At 42.7% G+C, this 23,220-nt stretch overlaps 2 pseudogenes; both read right to left on the bottom strand.

Annotated features, from left to right (window-relative positions):
* Window positions 1-7,473: 7,473 nt before the first annotated feature.
* Window positions 7,474-8,325, bottom strand: LOC101605336 (annotated as a pseudogene).
* An 11,907-nt stretch (window positions 8,326-20,232) lies between these two features.
* On the bottom strand, window positions 20,233-21,185 carry LOC123463987 (annotated as a pseudogene).
* Window positions 21,186-23,220: the final 2,035 nt, after the last annotated feature.

Below are 23,220 nucleotides of genomic sequence, written 5' to 3'. Positions count from 1 at the left end.
GTTTGTACTATATACACGTCAATGACCTGTATATTAAGAGACAAAAAATCTAACAAACAGTAACAAAAAGGTAATGTTTTCTTACTTTTCTCAAAAATATTCAGGCCGGTGAGACGGTTTAGTGGTTAAGGCACTTGCCTACAAAGCCAAAGGACCTAGATTCGATTCCTCGGGACCCATGTAAGCCAGATGCACAAGGTGGCACATGTATCTAGACTTTCATTGCAGCAGTTGGAAGCCCTGGAACACCCATTCTCTATTTATCTGCCCCCACCCCTCTCTGTCTTAAATAAATAAGTAAATAAATAAATAAATAATATTCTAATAAATCCACAAAAGGAAGCCAGGAGTGAGAGGCAGAGGTAGGAGGATCACCATAAGTTCAAGTTTACAGAGACTACCAACTGAATTCTAGGTCAACCTGGGCTAGAGAGAGACCCTACTTCTAAACCCCCCCCCAAAAAAAAATCAACAAAAGGAGATAATTTGTGCCTAAAGCCACGCTGGTTTTCTCCATAATGTAATCACAAAAGGCTATCTCCCAGTGACTTATTACTTGTATAAACAAATTTTGGTTTCCCCTAGTAAAATATGCTTATTATTTTTAAAAGTGAGAAGTATGAAAATGAAAAAATATAAATGAGAATGAGTAAGTGGTGGGACTTACTGATAGTTGATCATGGGAAGAAATCATTTTTCTTTTCTAAAAGAGAATTTTGAAATAAACACTTCTGGATGTCATTTCACACGGACTAACTTGTTTATTACTCAACTCCTCTTGTATCTATTCACAGGGGAGCCTGAGCTTGCAGTAGCTACCATGGAAACTCAGGGAGCATTAGTAGTTACAACTTGAGAGTACCCCCAAACAAGCTATTTTTTTTTCCTTCATTATTGTTACAGAAAACTTCAAATTCCCTGACCCAACTTAATTTCTGTTCTCCACACTGTGTCATCGTCTAAAATAGGAAAGACTTCAACAGGAGTCCCCATGTGTTGCCTTGGCACAGTGGATACATTCATGATATCCACTTTAACGGTGTACCTCTTTACCCAGAACCTTTAAGTTTTTCAAAAAGCTAAGCATGAAAAGATCGAGAAAAGAAGATTAAGTAAACACACAAAGAACACAGGGCCAGGAGGAGGGGACAGACTAAGCAGAGCACGTGGTGGCACGCAGGGTCTGTCTACCTCTGTGTATACCCGTCTCCCCTCCCCTGTGTTCAGCTACTGTCCAGCCATTTCATCACCATCTCCTTCCTGCTTTGTCCCAGAACACCTAGAAAATGAGAATCAAGTAGATGTCATCACCACAGGTTCCTAGCCATATTTTTATTTCAAGTACACAGGGCCTTTCTGTTTCTTAATGTTGTCATGACAGATCTATGTCTTTGGTTCATTTTCGTGCAGCTCATTTTATCTCCACTTTAAAAGACAATTGCTCCTGGATTATGATCTGAGGGAAAGTAGGTATTCCCCTAACCTCAGCGGGGAATCACCTTTAAATATATCAAATGAACATGTGGCAAAAATTATCTGCTTGAGCATGTAGTTATTTAGTAATCAGAAAAATTTTGAAAAGCAATTCATTAAGTAAATATATAAGTAGAAATGACCTTGAAACTGTAAGAATATTTTAAAACATGTACCAACTATGTAGTGCATTTGAAGTGCAAACGTACTTGTCCTTGGTCCCTGGAGAAGCCGTGTGATATTCTGACAATTATTAGATAGAAATAACTATGAAGAGAGGTCTCAGGACCACCACAAGCTGGAAACCTTGGAAAGTCTGGCTTCCTGGTTTGAAAAACTAGAATGTAGCTTCTCAGAACATATTTTCAGTAGAGAACAGCTGTGATAATATACCTTTAGCTATAGGTTTCAGAAAACCTATGTTCTGGTTCATGTTGCTGAATGTATGTTGAGAAAACTATTTCCAGACTCACCTACTCACCGCTGGAAAGCAGAGAAGGCTTCCCAGAGCCTGAGAAGTGCAGCAAGGCTGGAGATGTTTGGAATTTGAAGAGAGTGCCTTTGGAACAAGTAACTTTCTCCAGCTTTAGGAGGGAAATCTCAAGGGTCTAATTGTATTTTATTAAATCGCTCCTCTTTTCCCTCCCCCTCTGTCTGGTAATTTCTGCACCTAACACCCTAACCATTCCAACTTTGCAAATGGAAGTTTGCTTTCCTTGTCCCTGGAGCATGGCAAGGAACTTGGCAAACTTTACTTTCTCAAGGGATCTTTGTACACTGCAGTGATCCCATCCTGAATGGAGAGACGTTTATCTCCAGTGATGAAGACGCAGGTGATGAACTCCAGCTCTCCCATCCGCCCCCCAGTGCAACAGGTCCAGGCAACTCAGGAAAAAAAAAAAATATATATATATATATATATATATATATATATATATATATATGTATATATATATATATATATATATATATATATACAGTCACTCTCTGTGAACAATTTGATGTGAACATGGGTTGGGGACACTGTCATTCCATCCCTAGTACGCTGCTGTCCATTCTTGGGCTGCTTTCTGGATTTGAATTTTATCACTGTATCCTAGGAGTTTTGCCCTTGTTTATCCTTAAGGGAAGACAGAGCTTGTCCTGAGTTATAATTTTAGAAAGTTACTTCACTGCTTACTGACCAAAGTGCAACCAGGTGATGAGTCTTACACAGGGAAATCTACAGTGAGGATTGCGTGGGGGCGGGTGTCACTGTTGTGTGACAGGAGCTGGCCCATGCTCTGCTGAGCAACCTGACATCAAGTGAGCAAAGTCTGGTTTCTCCTCCCTCGCTTGTTCTGATAATTAGGAGAATGGCACCCACTGCTGGCCAATGGTCTGGAAATCATTTTCTTTTTCTTATTTTTATTTATTTGTTTGAGAGAGAGAGAAAAATGGACGCACCAGGATCCCCAGCCACAGGAAACGTATGAGCCACCTTGTGATCTGGTTTAGTGTGTCCCGGGGAATTGAACCAGGGATCTTTGGCTTTGCAGGCAAGCACCTTAACCACTAAGCCATCTCGACAGCCCCTGGAAATCATTTTCTAAGGCCAATGCACAATGGAGACAGAATGGCAGGAATAACTGGGCTAGGGGCAGAAACGCAACAGAGCCTGAAGCAGGCCTGGACCATTAAATGCAAAAGAAACAGACAAGAAGAAGAAAAGGGGGCTGGAGAGATGGCGTAGCGGTTAAGTGCTTGCCTGTGAAGCCTAAGGACCCCGGTTCGAGGCTCGGTTCCCCAGTCCCACGTTAGCCAGATGCACAAGGGGGCGCACGCGTCTGGAGTTCGTTTGCAGAGGCCGGAAGCCCTGGCGAGCCCATTCTCTCTCTCTCCCTCTACCTGTCTTTCTCTCTGTGTCTGTCGCTCTCAAATAAATAAATAAATAAAAATTTAAAAAAAAAAAACAGAAAAAAGAAGAAGAAAAGGAAGGGAAGGGAAGTGGAAGAGAAACATAAAATGAAAGGTATTTCCTAGTTTCCAAAATGTTACTGACATCTCTCTTGAAATGTTTCTCCCCTTACTTATACTACTTTTTACTTTGCAAATATATTACCTCATTTCTTATTCTTTCATTGTTATTTATATGATTGTCAAAGAGACCAGATATAAGTGCATTTGTAAAATAGACATCCTTTTTTTTTAATTTTTTTTTTTATTTGAGAGCGACAGACACAGAGAGAAAGACAGATAGAGGGAGAGAGAGAAAATGGGGCGTGCCAGGGCTTCCAGCCTCTGCAAACGAACTCCAGACGCGTGTGCCCCCTTGTGCATCTGGCTAACGTGGGACCTGGGGAACCGAGCCTCAAACCAGGGTCCTTAGGCTTCACAGGCAAGCGCTTAACCGCTAAGCCATCTCTCCAGCCCAAATAGACATCCTTACCTATCAAATTTATGAATTAATTTCTCTTTATGGTATATTACAGGAAAAATATTTCTTTTTGTTGTTGTTGTTTTTCAAGGTAGGGTCTCACTCTAGCCCAGGCTGACCTGGAATTAACTACATAGTCTCAGGGTGGCCTCGAACTCACGGTGATCCTCTTACTTCTGCCTCCCAAGTGCTGGGATTAAAGGCGTGCACCACCACGCCTGTGTCAAGAAAAAATATTTCTTTTTTGTCCATACAGCCATTTGTCCAAATATTTATTTGGCAGTGCATATTTTCCAAGATATATTGGAAGTTAGGAATGTATGATATAGAAGTTTATCAGATGCAGTTTTTAGACATTATTTTGACTCATTTATTCATGTGAATTTTTTTATACACCACAGACTCAATGGTAACTATTTTACCATATGCTTTGGCACATTAGGACAGTCTCGTTTTATTTTATTCTCTCTTAAATCTTTTTGGCTATTCTTGTTTGATAGTGGTGAACTGAAGTCCCCAGAAAAAAAAGTTGCCACATCTATCATTAAAGATTCCATAAGGCTGTTTAGAATTCTGTGGAGAGTTAGAATGTCGTACACCCAGAGCCCAATTATCTTGGGCTATCTTTCATCTCCTTAAAGGCCATTCATTTTCTACCTCTGTGTCTGACCTAACATCTTTGTGGGTAACAGGTAAAATCTTTCGGAATGTATAATTTAACAGACCATTAGCTTCCACCAACCCCAAAGTTAAGAATGTTATCAGATAGCAGAAACCTATAACACAGATTTCTCCACTTTGCTGAAGCTCACCTAATTGATGTTTTCACCAATGTATTTGAAAAATGTCTTCAAACAAAAAAAGAAAAGAAAAGAAAAATGTCTTCCTTTATAGCTTTCTTTGTTCTGTAACTATAAAGCTTCATAAAATAGTTTCCACATCGTAAAATGTTATTTAGGGCACCCTAGACCCGTGTTCCTGGGCTATGGTCACTCATATTTAGCCCAAGAATTAACTATGTAGAGGCTGGGCTGGTGACAGCACAGTCAGGAAAGCACAAGTATGAGGTCCTGAGTTCAGATCCCAAGAACCCATGTAAATGCCAGGCATGGCGGCATGTGCCAGTAATCCCCGCGCTCTGGAGGTAGAGACAGGAAGTCCCTGATGCATCAGTATATAGCCAGTCTTGCAGAGTCAGCGAGCTGTAGGTTCAGTGAGAAACGCTGCGTCCATAAAGTGGAGAGTGATAGAGGGATACACCCAAAGTCAGCCTCTGACCTTCGTTCACACATATGTGCACCTACATACACATGTGCATCCACAGACAGACATGCATGCTCACCACACACACATAACTATTTATCTTTATATCTGCAGGTTCGTTCTACTCCCAGTCTGTCAGAAAATCCTTCTTTCTTCCTTTCTTTTTCTCTTCCTCTTTCTTCATTCTTTCTCCCTTCCTTCCTTCCTTTCTCCCTCCCTCTTCCTTTATTTCTTTCTTTCCTTCTTTCTTTCTTTCCTTCTTTCTTTCTTTTTTTCTTTCTTTCTTTCTTTCCTTTTTTCTTTCCTCCTTCCTTCCTTCCTTCCTTCCTTCCTTCCTTCCTTCCCTTCCCTTCCCTTCCCTTCCCTTCCCTTCCCTTCCCTTCCCTTCCCTTCCCTTCCCTTCCCTTCCCTTTCCTTCCTTCCTTCCTTCCTTCCTTCCTTCCTTCCTTCCTTCCTTCCTTCCTTCTTTCTTTCTTTCTTTCTTTCTTTCTTTCTTTCTTTCTTTCTTTCTTTCTTTCTTCCTGGCAATGGCAGGCAGTTAATGCTGAAAATCAAGACTAGCCAAGTACTGAAAGTGAGTATCTGCTGGGTGCTTGGTCCTACGTAGAACACCTACATCAGCTCTCCAGGGCTCGGGAAACATCACAGGAGATGGGGTGGAGAAAATGTAAGAACTGGACAATGGAATGAATGCTGTGGTTCCATCGTCCAGACAAGGCCATTGCACTCATGAGCTCACAGCAGCCGTGGCTCCTGCACAAGACTTGTGCATGATGGGGCCGTCCACGTTCTGTTACAGGTAAGGACGGAGCTTACGAAGCCGCCTCCCTCCCTAATGAACGAATGACAGTTATAGATTGCCAGAGAGGGGGAGTTATTCTCTTCCATGGCATAGCCACTAGTAAGAGATGAGGAAGAGCACAGTGAGAGGGAACTAAGGCAGGGTAATGTGGTGCATGTGACCAAAATGTACACGTGTGCAAAATGTCAAAAAATTTTATTTTAAATAAAATTTTTAAAAAACCAATAAGCTCCCTTCTATTCCCATTGAGATGAGATCTGTGTTTTGCATTTGCAATAACGTTTCCTTCATATAAAGTTTCAGGTCAACCTAATTAGTACAGCTTCTAAAGCTTGTGCTAGATTTGGACTCCTACTGCCTTGAAGTCAAATACAACAGTTAAGGGGCTTGCCTGAAAAACCTAAGGACTGGATTTGACTCCCCAGTCCCCATGTGAAGGCAGATGCATAGAGTGGAACATGCATCTGGACTTTGTTTGCAAGCAGCTGGAGGCCCTGGAAAATGTTCGTTCTCTCTCAATCCCTCTCTCTCTCAATCCTTGAAAATCAGTTTAAAAAAAGCAGAAGCAGGGCGTAGTGGCGCACGCCTTTAATCCCAGCACTTGGGAGGCAGAGGTAGGAGGAGCACCATGAGTTCGAGGCCACCCTGAGTCTACATAGTGAATTCCAGGTCAGCCTGAGCTAGAGTGAGGCCCTACCTCGAAAAAACAACAACAACAACAACAAAAAAAAAAAGTTAGCAGGGAAACAAAACAACTTACTCATTTCTAAAATTTGACAAACTATGCAGGTGATAATATCCCCTGTACTAAGGATTGCTATGATTATGTACCTGCGGTTTTTAAAAACAACTGATTTTCTAACATCCTAAAGCCAACATATATTGCCTTTATGTGTTTCATAAAAGACAACTGAAATAGATATGGAAGTGTCAGTCACTTCCCGGAACAGTGAGCAGGAGGTCGTGGCCCAGCGAAAGCAGAGAGAGTAGATGTGACCAAGTGTGCCTGTCCTTGCCCTCACGAAGCCACAGGGTACCCAGCCAAGAGAAACGGAGTCCATTTTAACAGTGAAGGATGCTTTGTTTATGTTTTTTTTGAATATATCTTTTCCTTATTTCTTTTTCAGAAGAGGGAGAAAGAGGAGAGAGGTAATAGTCATGGCAAAGCTTCTTGCTGCTGCAAACAAACTCCAGATGCACGCACCACTTTGTGCCTCTGGTAGTAGCTGGGCACTGGGGAATTGAACCCTGATCGTAAAGCTTTATAAATGGGTGCCTTTAACTGATGAGCCATCCCAACAGCTCTGACTTTGGTTTTGCTAATGAATAAAAATCCAGTGATCTATAGTTAAAGCTGTAATGTGGAGAGCCAGGCTACAAAAACGCAATCCAATGTGGGAGAAAATTTTAGGAGAAAGAGTATATACATCATCTCTTCCTTGCCTTGGATGTGTTTTGTTGGAGTTTGGGAATAAAGAAGCAATTATTTCTCTCTGTGTTTTTTTTAAAGAAGTTCTTTTTATCTATCTTTTGCCTTAAATTTTCCCAGCACTCTTTGTAAGGCTCCAGTCACATCATTGTTTCTCAAGCTGTAGATTAAGGGATTCAGCATTGGGGTCACTACGGCATAGAAGAGAGCAACCATCCTCTCCTATTGGGCCAAGGAGTGGCCCACAGATTTCATGTATGTAAAAACAGCTGTTCCAAAGCACGTGGAGGCCACAGTGAGGTGGGATGTGCAGGTCCCAAAGGCTTTGCGGCGTCCCTGGGAAGAGCGGATACGCAGGATTGCCACAATGATGCGGGCATAGAGAGAAGCACCAGAGAGCAGGGCAGTAAGATCACCAGGAAGCCCGAGACGGCCACCAGGACCTTGTTGAGGGAGATGTCCGCACACGCCAGCATCTCACAGGCGAAGTGAGGGTACGTGGAAAATCAACGCGGTCTGCAGCAGTGAATTCGTGAGGCCAACCGCCAAGCAGCCAGCAGCCAGCCCCAGGCCCAGGCCTCCGAGCTTGAGGACCATGTAGCGCAGGGGGTGGCACACTGCCACGTAGCGCTCATAGGCCATGGCTCCCGGCAGGAAGAACTCTGTGCCCCCCGTTGCTAGAGAGATGTATAATTGCAGCACACAGTTGTGGAGGGAGTGGACTTCCCCACCGACAGGAACTGGACAAGCATCTGGGGGACAGTGCTGTTGGAGTAGCAAAATGGGGGTGTGGAGTCTGCTGTCAAGCTTGATGAGAAGGATAATGAGGAGGTTCCCCAGCACCGTCACCAGATACATGGCCAGGAACACAACGAAGAGGGCCACCCACATCTCCCGGTCACTGGACAGCCCCAGCAGGGAGAACTCACTTACCCACGTCATGCCCTTGAACATCTGAAGACCAAACCCAGATTGCAGGTCGATAAACACCTCAACAAAACTAAAACAGACCTCTTCCTGTCTCCTCCCTTAAATGGAGATTTTATGAGTGTACGCTCATGTCAGTTAGAAAAAATTAACTGTAAAACTACACTTTATTCTTTACATCCACTTTCTATCCATGAAGTTCATGTGTTTCTTTCTTGGATATGAGTTTCCCCCTACTTGCTCTCTCAGAACCAACCCATAGTGACGTCAGTTATAAGCACTTTCATGCTAGTTTATTTTTACCTCTGTATTCTCCAACTTTGAAGATACGCACAGCCGTTTTGTCGGTATAATCAGGAATTTTGAGTGTCAAGTTAGGCAACAGAAAGCTCACATAGATTTTTAAGTTGCAAGAAAATGTCAAAAATTACATATGGTAAAACTGAAAGACAAAATCCTAGGTGTCAGTTAGTATGACTTTCTATGAGGGTGAGTAAGAATAATTACTCCCCCAAAGTTACATTCTTCTTCCAGAAGAGTGGCAAAGAATGGGCTATCAGCAGGATATGCCTGCTGAAAAATAAAACAAATGCAGAGCTGAATGGACTCTCTTCTCTCGGTACTACAGGTATCAGCCTGCTAGGACTTCGTGGGAATCTGGGTGCACGCACATCTCGCCCTTGCTGAGGCCATGTTTCCTGCATGATGCCTACAGACGGCTAGTGTCTGGATACTGAAAGTGATGGACAGTAATGGAAATGACTGCTGATTCTGTTCGTCTCTTAGCCCCCATTCTTTTTTCCTTGCCTTCCTCCCTTATTCTTCTCTGTCTTTCTTTCCTTCCTTCCTTCCTTCTTTCCTTCTTTTTCTCTTTTCTTCCTTTTTATCTCTTCTTTTTTTTCATTCTTCCCCCTTTCTCTCTCACACACAAACATAGAAAACTATTCTCTTTCTCTCTCTCCCTCCCTCCCTCTCTCTCTCTCTCTCTCTCTCTCTCACACACACACACACAGAGAGAGAGAGAGAGAGAGAGAGAGAGAGAGAGAAGGGAGAAAGGATTTCATAATCTAGCCCAGTTTGGCCTAATACTAGCAATCCTACCATCCTATTTCTGCTTACTGATGGATGGAACTATAGGCGTGTACTACCACACCCAGCTCCTAATCCTCTTCTGACACATTTCACTGCTTCACTGCCACGGGAGACTGTCTCCTCTCATCTTCGTGCTGTTCTCCTTTGACTGACACTCAGACAACCAGAGGCTAAGATTCTGGCCATCTAGACACAGCCTCAAGCTTTCTAATCCTGTCGTTGTTCTAGTAATTCTGAAACGTCAAGGTCTCTGTGTTCAGAAATGCCCTTTGGAGCTCTTAGTACCATTGTGTGTACCTCCTTCAAGTCACAAGTGATTTCCAGATCACAGATGGACTGAGCAAAGCCTATAAAAACTCTCACCCATTCTGCTCCTCTAATTACTTTACCTTGTAGGAAGAAAGCATGAAATTCACACGCAGATATCCCAAACAGATCTGTTACCTGTTTGCTGTTGGCAATCAGGCAACGTCTCTGAATATGTGATGAGAATCACACTGTGTGCTGAGTGTGCTCAGGCCAGTGAGGGAAGCTACCTGCAGATGAATGCATGGGCTTTTGCATAACCATTCTCCACCTGTCAATCCATGAAGCATGGTGACACAGCCCTGCACTATGTAGTTAACATCACACAACCCAGGGTCCTTAGGCTTTGCAGGCAAATGCCTTAACCACTAAGCCATCCCTCCAGCCCTGATCTTAGGTTTTTGTTTTTGAGGTAGGGTCTCACTCTAGCCCAGGGAATTCACTATGTAGTCCCAGGGTGGCTCCAAAATCAGGGCGATCCTCCTATCTCTGCCTCTCGAGTGCTGGGATTAAAGGCGTGCACCACCATACCTTGCTCCAATCTTAATATTTTTAAAGTACCTCTGCCTGTCAATCGATGAACTACTTCGCTAATCAATCTGAATTTCCCAGTTAACTGTTATGACTTATTTATCTGACCAAAAGGGAACATATTCTCACGTCTGCCATAGTTCATTGCAGGAAGGAAAGAAGGGAGAACAACGGGATTAAAATATTTCACTGGGAGTGGTGGCACACGCCTTTAATTCCAGCACATGGGAGGCAGAAGTAGGAGGATCACTGTGAGTTCGAGGCCAGAATGAGACTACATAGTGAATCCCTAGTCAGCCTGGGCCAGATTGAGACCCTACCTCAAAAAGCCAAAGGGCTAGAGAGATGAATCATTAGGTGAAAGTACTTGCTTAAAAAAACTGACAGCCAGGGTTTGATTCTCCAGTACCCTCATAAAGCCAGATGCATAAAGTTGCACATGCATCTGAAGTTTATTTGCAGTGGCTAGAGGCCCTGGTGTGCCTATTTTCTCTCTTTCTCTCTCTCTTTCTCACACTCTTTCTTTCCCTCCTTGCAAATAAATGATAAGTAAAATATTTAATTTTTTTGAAATTTTAGTACATATACACATATACACATATATAATATATAATGTACATCATATATACACACACACACTGATTTTCAAAAGCAAGGTGGCAATATTAAAACTGACAATAAGAGAGTTCACAAGCATTCCTTACCAAATTTTCTTCTTGGAATTGTGATTCTAGCTTCCTATTATGCATGACTATTCACATCACACTTTTCTCCTAACAAATAAAGCCACATGAAGGTTGGGCTGTCCTCAGATGTTTATTGACTATGGTCTCCTGCCCTCTCCTCGCTTCCCTCTGTATGCTTACTTTCATACATGCTCCGCTGCTGCCTCAACAGAAAACCTGGAGCCCACCATTCAGATGACGTGGGCTTCCAGCCAGCATCACTGGAGAATGATTGGGCACTCCCAGTGGGTGCTCTGATCCATAAGTCAGAAACTGTCAGATGTCATTATATCAGGTCACATTACCCTCCTTCTGCTCTTCTTGGTTAAGGACCTGTCAAAATACATAATCCTGCCATCCCTGACTCCAATGCACTTTTCTTTCCTCCAACTAAGCAGGAGAGGCTTGCAAGAGTGCTGCCTTTAGAAGGAGGAACAGGGAACAGGTCCTGTGGCAACAGTCAGCTGGTTTTGATGGAAATGGTCAGAGCCACATTGCATGCTACCTTTCTTCTCCGTGTACCTGAAAGGGCTTGCTACTCAGAGCTTTCTTGGACTCATGAACTATAAGGAGAGGCTGTGTGATAAGGAGGCTCTGCTGTCATCCTCTCTGCTCCCATCTTCCAGAACTTATCCCTAGGACAGGAGCCCAGCATCTCCCAGGAGCAGAGGAGGGTTTGCCAGGATGTGGGATTTGGAAGTAACTTTCTTTTTCCACAGAGATAAAATCTCCACAGGCCAATTATGCTGTGTTTGTTAGGGTTCTCACTTTCGGTTCCTTTTTTGTCTGCATTCTTTTCTTCTTTTTAACTTGATAATTTTTCCACTCATTTAGGAATTTCTTTGGAGTCACTTTAATTCCTTGAACATTTTTTTCACAATTTTTATTAACATTTTCCATGATTATAAAAAATATCCCATGGTAACACCCTCCCTCCCCCCGCCACTTTCCCCTTTGAAATCCCATTCTCCATCATATTACCTCCCCATCTCAATCATTCTACTTACATATATACAATACCAACCTATTAAGTACCCTCCTCCCTTCCTTTCTCTTCCCTTTATATCTCCCTTTTAACTTACTTGCATTCCTTGAACTTTTATCTATGTTCAAGAGATTTTATAAATGAAAGTTTAATGTTCACTAACCCAAAACATGAGAAGAAAACCCAAAGTCCCATTCCCAAGAGACATTCTTCTGTCATTGCTAAAGATTTGCTTTGTGCAGCCAGAATCTTTATGAACGTGGATCTCTGAAGCACATGGGCAAAAATAAATCATTCCTCACTCTAGTTGTTTATCTCAAGTGTTTTACTCAGCATCAAGAAGTCCACACAAAAGCTAGATAGAACTCAGATGCTTCTCCTTATTAGACACCTATCAACACATCTTACTGTCCAATGTCAAGGTACTGTCAGTAGACTTGCTCCCAGATCAGTCCTCAAGTCAGAAGGTTTTCAATGCTGTTTTACTGTCTAAACTAAGATCCTAAGATAAGGACCTGAGGACATGGCCTTGAGGAACCCAATGGGAAGAGAACATGAAGAGAGAGTTGGCAGAAGAACTATGGAAAAGGTTGGTTTGCAGACCTACTTCATGACTTCCCTCAGGTGGTGTGTCAAGAAGTATGTCTCAGGCCTGGAGGAGGGGGTCTATGTCCAGAACTACTGGGCGGTGACAGGGTTGAGATTCGCCTCTTCAGCTCATGGGGAGCCTGACACCGCAGTGGCTCTATGTGTTAACTCTTGGCCCAACTTCTAGATGCTGACAAGCTAAATTCTCAGGAATGCCTGACCTCATTGAACAATGGACCCATAATATCTACCTTCAGCATCTCACACAGCCATGGAGGGCCTCCAACTTTCTATGTAGCCAAGGATGACCTTGACCTTCGGATCCTCTTGTCCTCAACCCCCAAGTGCTGAGATTATGGGTATATACCACTATGTCCAGTTTATGAGATGCTCGGCATATAAGTCAGGGCTTCTAACATGTTGGGCAAGAATTTTATGGAATGAGCTAGAGTTCCAGCCTTGGTTTGGTTTTATTTTTAATATTTTTTTCTTTATTTGTTTGAGAAAGAGAGAGAGACAGAGAGAGAGAATGGGCCCACCATGTATGAGGCCCCTTGTACATCTGGTTTAACATGGGTACTGAGGAATTGAACTTCCTTAGGCTTCCCAAGCAAATGCCTTAACCACTAAGCAATCTCTCCAGCCCTTGTTTGTTTTCTTCTTCAGATAGAGCCTCACTCTTTTAGCACAACTGGCCTGGAGCTTACTCTGGAGCCCAGGCTGTTCTCCAACTTTTGATCCTCTTGCCTCAACCTCCATAGTACCGGGATTACACAGAAATGCACTACCACACTCAGCCCTCGACTCCAGCTCTTAATGACAGAGTGAGATTTCAGAAGAGAATGTGGAATAAGCTTGCTTCCACCTTGGAAAATGTCATCTTCCTGAAAGCCCACTGCAGCTTGGGAGAAAAGGCTGTGAGACAACAAGGCTGACCCCTCACCTCTACCTACAGGTCACCCATGTGTTCTCCAACATCAAGTGGACTGTCCTTTTTCACGTCATTTGAACACAGGTGAGTACACACAGTTATTAGGGGTACCATTGGACCTATTGTGAAAGTGTGAGTCAATTAGCCAGAGGCCACCATTTTTACAAGATCACCCAACCTTTCCCACCAGGAGCTACTGTTCTCTGGAGCTCTTCATAAGCAGAACATTCGCACTTCTTCAGCATACAAAACTCTAGGTCTCTGTCAAGGATCCTGCCAGGCCCTATGCTCAGATTCTGCCAACCACTGGAACAAAGGGGCTGCTACTGCTTATAGTGGGAAGGTGTGTGCATGGAGAATGTGTCCTTTTCGTAATTAAATATTTTTATTTACTTAGTTTATAAAAGAGAAAATGGACATGCCAAGATCTCCAGCTATGGCAAGTGAACTCCAGACGCATGCTACCATTTGCATCTGGCTTACATGGATTCTGGGGAAATTGAACCTGGGTCCTTAGGCTTCCCAGGCAAGAGTCTTTTTTTTTTTTAATATATTTTTTAAATTTTTTATTTATTTATTTGAGAGCGACAGACACAGAGAGAAAGACAGATCGAGGGAGAGAGAGAATGGGCGCGCCAGGGCTTCCAGCCACTGCAAACGAACTCCAGACGCATGCGCCCCCTTGTGCATCTGGCTAATGTGGGACCTGGGGAACCGAGCCTCGAACCGGGGTCCTTAGGCTTCACAGGCAAGCACTTAACCGCTAAGCCATCTCTCCAGCCCAGGCAAGAGTCTTAATTACTAAGTCATCTCTCCAGCCCAGGAATGCTGTTCTTTAAGAGATGTCCTCTCCTGCTTTCTTTGGATGGGCTTTAGCCATCCCCGCAACCCCATCCCCAACACCTGCCTCTTGCCACCTCCTGTTTCTGTTTCAGGGACTTGCTCTTAGGAAAAGGTACAAGCACAGTTTTCCCTTTGAAGACTGGGTTTCCTCTCATCTGCTCCACAATGGCAGCCTCCAGGCAGTCTTGTTGTTTCATGCTTTCTCCTTCTTTTCATGGTTTGGTCTGTATTTTGTTATTTTAATGTTTTGTTTGTTTGTTTGAATTGGCACGGAAAATAGTGGGTTTTATAACAGCATTTGGGGGGGTCGTGTTTTGAGGTAGGGTTTCACTCTATCTCGCTGACCTGGAATTCACTATGGAGTCTCAGGGTGGCCTTGAACTCATGGCAATCCTCCTACCTCTGCCTCCCAAGTGCTGGGATTAAAGACGTGCACCACCACACCCGGCTGGAACAGCATTTTTATCATCCTTTCTGTGATTGATCCACTTCCTCAGTCATCTCCCCCAAGTCCCCTTACCTCTACGCTCCTGTTCCCAGCATGCCTTTCTCACTTTCACGTAGCAGGTGTTCTGTTACTCCTCAGCATTCCTCATAACCTCTGCCCCTGCTTCTTGTGGTCCTCTTTCTAGTTTCGCCATCTAGGCCACAGTGATTCCTGCACACATACCCATATATAAATATTGGGGCCTAGGATATGATATTTGTCTTTCTAAGACTGGGCTATCTCACATCCTATAAAAACTCTCCGATCCATCCGTTTTCCTGAAAAATGTCATAATTTTCCTTTTTAAGGTTGAATACAACTCCATTAGGTATATGCGTCACCTTTTTATTACTTATTGATTTATTGATTAAACCTGGGCTGCTATCATTTCCTTGTTACTGTGAATAAAACAGAAATAAACATAGATGGGCAAGTGTCTCTGTGGTAGGGTGTAGAATCCTTTGGGGATATGCCCAGGAGTTACATAGCTGGACCACACAGCAGTTCTATTTTCAGGTTGATGAGAAACTTCTATACTGATTTCCATAGATTCCCAGGCTTTACCTCCAGCACACACAGAGAATAAGGACTCTCCTTCCTCCACACCCATTTTTTTTTTATTGTTGTTGTTTATTTGCTTGTTTCAAGAATAAAGATATCTTTCTTCTTTCTGGTGGTGTGTTCCTTCAGGAATGTTGTGCAGGGTTGGCTTTTTGTTGTGAACTGCCTTCACTTATGTTTATCTACTCTGTTATAGATAGTATAGATTATCTGTTCTATCTACAGATTATCCATCCTATTATAGATTACCCATTCTATCTACAGATTATCTATTCTATTATAGATATTATAGATTATCCATTGCATCTACAGATTATCCATCCTATTATAGATTTTCTATTCTATCTACAGATTATCTATTCTATTATAGATATTATAGATTATCCATTTCATATACAGATTATCCATTCTATTATAGATTATCTATTCTATTATAGATATTATAGATTATCTATTTTATCTACAGAGTATCTATTCTATCTATAGATTATCTATTCTATTATAGGTATTATAGATTATGAACTATTCTAATTTCTTCATAAATTTTAAGAGATAATCCCCTAGCAACCTACATTGATATACTTATTCTTAGGACTTTAAAGATACTGTCCCTTGCACTCCTGGTTTTAAGGTTGGTAACCTAAGTAACAAATGTAATCATTTGAAAGAAGTACCAGTGTTAACTTCACGGAAAAATTGTTCACCTCACTTGGGTCTTGTGAAAGGTTCAGAGTTGATGGCGCCATAGTACTGGCTAGGGAATGTAATTTATAGGGTTTTGGTTTTTTTTTTTTCATCAGGGCTGAAGGAATCAATACTTATGTAGTAAAGAGGATGGAATGGGAAAGGGGAAAGAAGAGCTTAAGTATTATAAGAAAAGTATGAGTGTTAGAGTAGTTGAGAAAATATTGTATATTAGGTTTAGACAAAGGATGGACAGATATAACAGTCAATTCAGCAAGACGCAAGTGAAAAGTAATTAACAATTAAAGTGTAAATCTATCATTACTTAAAAAATGGAAAAACCAAAATTAACAATTAAAGTAAAAAAGCGAAATTGGCAATAAAACAAAGTAGGAAGTATTGTGTTCTCGGTCAGTATTTCTTCCTGACTGGGGAAATTTGATTTTTCTGCCCCTTTCATTGTTAGTTTGTTTGTTTTTTCCTTTTGTGCCAGTCTCCACAGGTCAGAGGACATCTGTTAGTCTGAGTAATTCAAACAAGTTAAGTGGGGCTAGAGAGATGGCTTAGCGGTTAAGCGCTTGCCTGTGAAGCCTAAGGACCCCGGTTCGAGGCTCGGTTCCCCAGGTCCCACAGGTCCCACGTTAGCCAGATGCACAAGGGGGCGCACGCGTATGCGTCTGGAGTTCGTTTGCAGAGGCTGGAAGCCCTGGCGCGCCCATTCTCTCTCTCTCCCTCTACCTGTCTTTCTCTCTGTGTCTGTCGCTCTCAAATAAATAAATAAATAAATAAACAAGTTAAGTGGGTGGGCTCTTCTGAAGGAAAGGAGCTCTGTGTCTGACCAGCACTATTAGCCAAGCTTCCTTGTCTGTTTTCCCAAGGAGCTGTACGTGCAGAGCTTTCTGGGTGTGGGGTGCTGTGAGCGGGGTAATGGAAGGCCATTCAACACTGCAGCAAGTTTCTCCACAAACTTCCCGTGGTCCTGGGGTGGAAAACATTGAGAATCTCCCTGCTTTGGATTTTCTTACCAGGATCCTGATATCTCCATCCTCTGCACTTCTCGGAGCCCAGCACTTGCGTCCAGACACTCTACCGCTTTCCACAGTTGTCTTCAGCTCAGAGGGTCTTGATCCTGGGTGGTTTCTGCTGGCCCTGCTGTGTGACCAGCACTGGTCTGTCTAAGAAAGCCTCCACAGAATGTTCCTTGATCTGCGTGCCATCTAGATAAACCATTGTCGTCATTTGAGCCTTTATTGTAGCAAGCTTTCTGAGAGATTGCTAATGATTCCTGTAAGAGCCTGGCTGACGTCCACAGGAAGATCCAGCTTCCTGAGTTTGAAGGCCACGTGTCTATCATAGGAGCCATGGCACCTCATCAGCCGTTGATTGTCACCACTCCACTATGTAGACGTTACCACCCACAAAATGTACACCTGCCTGTGTCACGGAATTTACAACTAGATCAGCTTATTGCTTCTCAGCCTTTTGGTTAAGATCAAGGATAGAATTGGATTAACTTTAAGGTCAAAACATACATTCCCAATAGAATGAAGAATATGCAAATTCTTCTAAATTAAACTCAGAGATTCCTGACAATGTGTTCCCAGCTGCAAGAATCTCTCAGTTTTGAGCTACTAACACAGACAGAAGAGGGAGTCCCTTTAAGATGTTTAAAATGAGAAAATCCACTATTACCTCGCTCCTGCTTTTCCCTCCTTCCCCCCCTGCTCAGTCATTTCTTCCCCCTATTTTTACATACAGGCTTTCCTTAAATGGCAATGTGTACCCTCAGAATGCTCCAACACCTTATAATATGAAGGTGGTATAGGGCCTCATTCCTGTATGTGAGCTGAGGTAGGACTAGGCTCTTAAAATGGGCATGAGGTCAGCTCCTACTCAGCAATTGGAGCTATTAAGTTTTCTTAAAATCTATATTAAAGCTATTATCCTGCATTGACTTGACAAATGAGTCTGCTTTCCTGAGGTTAACTGTGACTTAGATATTTTGCCTATTTACCTATTTATTTCATTGCTTCTTTTCTTTATTTTATTTTATTTTATTTTTTAGGTTTTCAAGGTAGGGTCTCACGCTGGCCCAGGCTGACCTGGAACTCACTATGTTGTCTCAGTGTGGCCTCGAACTCACAGCAATCCTCCTGCCTCTGCCTCCTGAGTGCTGGGACTAAAGGTGTGCACCACCATGCCCAGCTTCATTGCTTTTTTTTTCTTATTTCCTCTCAAATGTTCAGAAAAAAAAGCCAGTTTCTTCTTCTAGAGGCAACTCCACACATGCCTAATACTTTTCTTGTCAAATTGTTTATTCACTATCTTTAATGATTGAATCTTTGCTTTTCCTTCACCAGTAATGCCATTGTGTACAAACAACCTGCAACTGGATCCCCAAAAAGATTTTAGTTGATATTTCTTTTCCCAACTCCATCACCCAAAGGTTACATTACAGTAGAATTTACCAAAAAAAAAAAAAAAAAATTCTTAATCAGCCAGGAGGGGTGGCACACGCACACGTCTTTAATCCCAGTACTCGGGAGGCAGAGGTAGTATGATCACTGTGTTTGAGGCCGCCCTGAGACTACATAGTGAGTTCCAGGTTGTCTGGGGCCAGAGCAAGAACCTACCTCGAAAAACCAAAAAAAAAAAAAAAAAGTGTTTAATCAGTTTGAATAACACATAACACTTTGTCCCTATACTTCCTTAGAATGACACATGATAAAGCAACATCCCCATGCATTATTGTGAGAAAATCTTCAAATGTGAAAACATATTTGATTTCCAATGCCACACAAGTATAAATACATAAAAAGCACTTTTTTCATTATAAGACCTAAAATCTGCCATGAATACACACAGTCCAACATACCAAAAATGAATAAAATAATTCCATTTACTTCCAACTTTACATTCTTCTTAGTTTATGCAGGATCATACCCTTTTGAATCCATCAAAGAGTAGACATATCATAAGAAAAATGAAGTTAATATACATTATATACTGGACACCAGAGCTTACTACTACATTATAAGTTATCATGGAAAATAAGTGGGTGCTATGCTCAATGCTCAGAACCAGTAGCTTCAGGGTGTGCACATACCATATGTTGCTAGCAAGGAAGAAATCAAAATGCAAAACTAAAAGGTAAAACTCAGCTTAATATGCATCGCTTGTGAAAAAAATTCTATATTGAATAATCAAAGAACGAATGAGTTACGCCAATACATCGGAAAGGAGACTGAGCCAGAGTGGGGGTGCCTATGTCCACTCAACATGCTGCTGGGACGCGGAAACCCACCCACTTCTCACGCCTCACAAAAAACAATCAGCTTCCTACAACAACCTGTCAGCCATGCTACATCAGCTCCATCCTCACTGCCAACGCACAGCAGGTAGATTACTCCCGTCATGTGAGTTGGATGGAAGACACTGTGGCAAAGTTCTTTTCTCCAGAGATGCTCAGGGGTTGTCAATTTGTGAGTTTTGATGAAAACTCACAGATGTTCCCTAAAAGTGTCTGCCAGCTCCCCTTCACCTCCTTATTCCATAGATTGTAAATCACAGGGCTTAGCATGGGCATTAAAATAGCACAGAAGAGAGAAATCAACTTCTCCTGCAGGACGTTGGGGCTGGAGTGATGGCTTAGTGGTTAAGGCATTAGCTGCAAACCCAAAAGACCCCAGTTTGATTCCCCAGGACCCACCTAAGCCTGATGCACAAGGAGGCGCAGGTGCCTGGAGTTCATTTGCAGTGGCTGGAGGCCCTGGCGCACCCATTTTCTCTCTCTCTCTCTTTCTCCCTACTTCTTTTTTTTTTCTCTCTCTCTCTCAAATAAATAAATAATATATATATTTAATGTGTTGTAGTTAACCAATAGTTCATGACGTTGAGCAAAGCAATGTTTTTTAATTATTACCAGGTCATTGAATGGAGATGGAATAAGGGCGAGAAGTTTCATAACATCCTTGTCGAACTCACTGAGTACTGCAGAGACATAAAAAAAAAAAAATACACCCACATCCTACAACACAACCCCATCACTCAGCCTCCTACATAATATCACCAGTCCCTGTTACGTCATCTACTTCCTGGTTGCCATGGCAAGGAGTCAAAGAGATTATACCTGTCATATCTGAATCACATGAACAATGAGGCAAAGCTCTTTTCTGTTGATGGTCATGAGTCACCACGTTACCAGTTTTGATGGTAACCCAGAGAATTTACCTAGTAGCTTCTGCCAGGCCCCGTTCACCTCCTTGTTCCTTAAACTCTAAATCATGGGGTTCAGCATCGGGGTTAAAATGGCATAGAAGAGAGAAATCAACTTCTCCTGCAGGACGCTGGGACTGGAGTGGGGCTGGGCGTAGGTGAAAATGGCCATGCCATAGCACAGGGCCACCACGGTGAGTGAGAGGCACAGGTGTGGAAGGCTTTCCTCCTTCCCTCTGCGGACTGGATCTTCAGGATGGTGGAGATGATCTGCACGTAGGACAGGAGAACCAGGGAGAAAGGCGTCACAAGCAGGACAATGCTAGACACCATGATGGCAACTTCATTGGAGGAGGTGTCCACACAGGCCAGCCTGACCACAGCCAGGAGTTCACAAGATATGTGGTTAATGTACCTGTTTGTGCACATGGGCAGCTGGAAGGTGATGGCAGTCTGCATGACAGAATTGAGGGAGCCGCTGACCCAGGATGTGGCAGCCAGCCTAGCGCACAGTCCCGTGTGCATGATGGCGGAGTATCTCAGCGGGTCACACACTGCCACGTAGCGGTCATAGGCCATCATTGCCAACAGAACAAACTCGATCCCGCCCAAGGCCAGGGAGAAAAACAACTGTGCTGCACAGCGCAGAAATGGGATTGTTTTCTGCTCCGCTAGAAAGTGAGCCAGCAGCTGAGGGACTATGCTGGTGGCGTAAGACACATCCACGAGGGAGAGGTTGGTGAGGAAGAAACACATGGGCGTGTGCAGCCGGCTGTCCAGTCTGATGAGAAGAACGACGAGGAAGTTCCCCAGCACTGTCACCAGGTACATGAGCAAGAGGACAAAGAGGGACACCTGAGCGTCCTAGTCACTGGACAGGCTGAGGAAAAGAAATTCTTTCACCCATGTCTGGTTGTCTGGTCCCATTTAGAAATGTGACCTGTAAAGATTCAGGAGAAAACGTGATCAAATAGCCACCGAGTAACGTGTAGGAATCACTGCTGTTTTACCAGCCTTCAGCCATTCCTGTGACTAAGATTACACGCCTGATTCCAGTACGCCTTTATATCTGCTCTGTTTGAGAGACATACCAGTTCCTTATCAGGGGCATGGCGGCTCTGCGGGGCATGAAGGTAAAACAGTGCAGCTTTCCGAGTTCTATGTCTCTATCAGTGTCTTCATCCTCAGACAAAGAGAGCACAGCTAAAGGAGATGGGAAGCAAAGGGGGCAGGAGAGACGGAGATGTTACAGAGGCTCTTGGTCAGCAGAAGGTCTCTGAGTGAAAAGTAGACACTTGCCACTGTTCCCACCAGAGGGTAGAAAATTTGCCTGGTAAAGCACAAAACACAGCAAGTGGCTGGAGAGATGACTTAGCCAGTAAGGTACTTGCCTACGAACCTAAGGACCCAGGTTCAACTCCCTAGCACTCACATAAGCCACATACACAAGGTGGTGCATATATCTGGGGTTTGTTTGTAGTGTCTGGAGTCCCTGTGCACCAATTCTCTCTCTCTCTCCATTTCTCTCTCAAATAAATAAGTAAATAAAATTAAAAATATGTGCTTGTTTAAAAAAAGCAAGTCATTCCAGAAGTCCCAACTCATCCACAGTCCAGCTAGTCAAGAACTTGCCCTTGAACAAAACAACAGCGTACATGAGATGACAAAATTACTTTGATTCTAGAAAGAAGACTTTTTGCATCGTCTATATTTCAGAACTGTTCTACTATATTTATTTTTACTAATTACATATTAAGTATTATCACGTTGTATGCTTAACAGCAATGTTCTTTACTAAGATAGATTACACACAGGCAAACATACTTAGCAAATAAATTCACTGATTAGGGTTACCTCATTGTGAATACCATCTCCTTGTTTTCAAGGCTATTTGCTGACATCAACATTTCATTTACATTAGTTTTATTATCCTCAGTGTTTAAGACAGCGTCTTGTTATGTAACTCAGGCTAACCTCAAACTCACTACCCTTCTGAGTCTCCTTGGGTCTGGCATACATCCCCATTTTCAGGAAGTTTTGATTTGGAAATATCTACCAGTGTGCATGGCTTTTCCCAAGTTTCATTCTTCAGAAATAGTTCAGAAAAAAAAAAAAAAAAAGGTGCTCTCCATTCTTCAGGCCAATACAAAGAATCTATGATTGCATATGTTGGATTAACCACACATGTACAAAATGAGAAAATGTGAAGTATTACAGGAGTAGTGTTCTACCTCAGTTAGCAGATGGCAGCCTAAAGCTAAAGGAGAAAATGTCAAAGCTTTTCTCCTGAGAAAAATTGTTTATATATCATCTTTTGCAATACACCATTAAATCTTAATCATATGACAGCCTCATTGGAGATCGCTATAGTCTTAACTGGAATAAGTTGAGTAGTGAATGCAGATATGTTTCCCTCATGCTGGTTTAAGTAAACCACGACCTTACCTTTATGCAGCTGGGCCATCAGATGAAATTGCTTTAGAGAAAACTTTAGACAAAGGTTCATCCCCCGTGGAGACACACCAGATTATTGTATCCACAGGCTGCTGCCATTACAGGTAGGAGCATTTCCATCATACTTACATGTTGGCACTGAGGTGGCGCAGTGATCTCTTCTTTTAGGTTCTGTTACCAACTTTTTCAATGGTTTTAGTTGTCTGACTTTTCACACAACCTGAGTCCAAGCTTTGGGAACCAAAAATCTCTGAAGTTTTTGCAATTTTGAAAGTCATCATTGCTGATCTGTTTCATTAGGTTCGGAGTTATGAATTCTCACCAGCTCTCTATCTCCTGCTCCCTGTGTCTAAGGAACTTTTTTATTTTCAGTAGAAGTCCTTCACTCTTGCAAGTTTCCACAGTGCATTTTTGCAGCTCATTCAGAAACTATGTTGGAGTGGAAAAGCGGTGGTCCACTCCTGAGATTGCAACATGGAAGAAGGAGGCAGTCTTCATGATGTCACCA

Source organism: Jaculus jaculus, chromosome 10, assembly GCF_020740685.1.
Source record: "Jaculus jaculus isolate mJacJac1 chromosome 10, mJacJac1.mat.Y.cur, whole genome shotgun sequence".
Lineage (NCBI taxonomy): Eukaryota > Metazoa > Chordata > Mammalia > Rodentia > Dipodidae > Jaculus > Jaculus jaculus.
The sequence above is the reverse complement of the archived record's forward strand: the minus strand, read 5'-3'. Positions and strand labels throughout refer to the sequence as shown.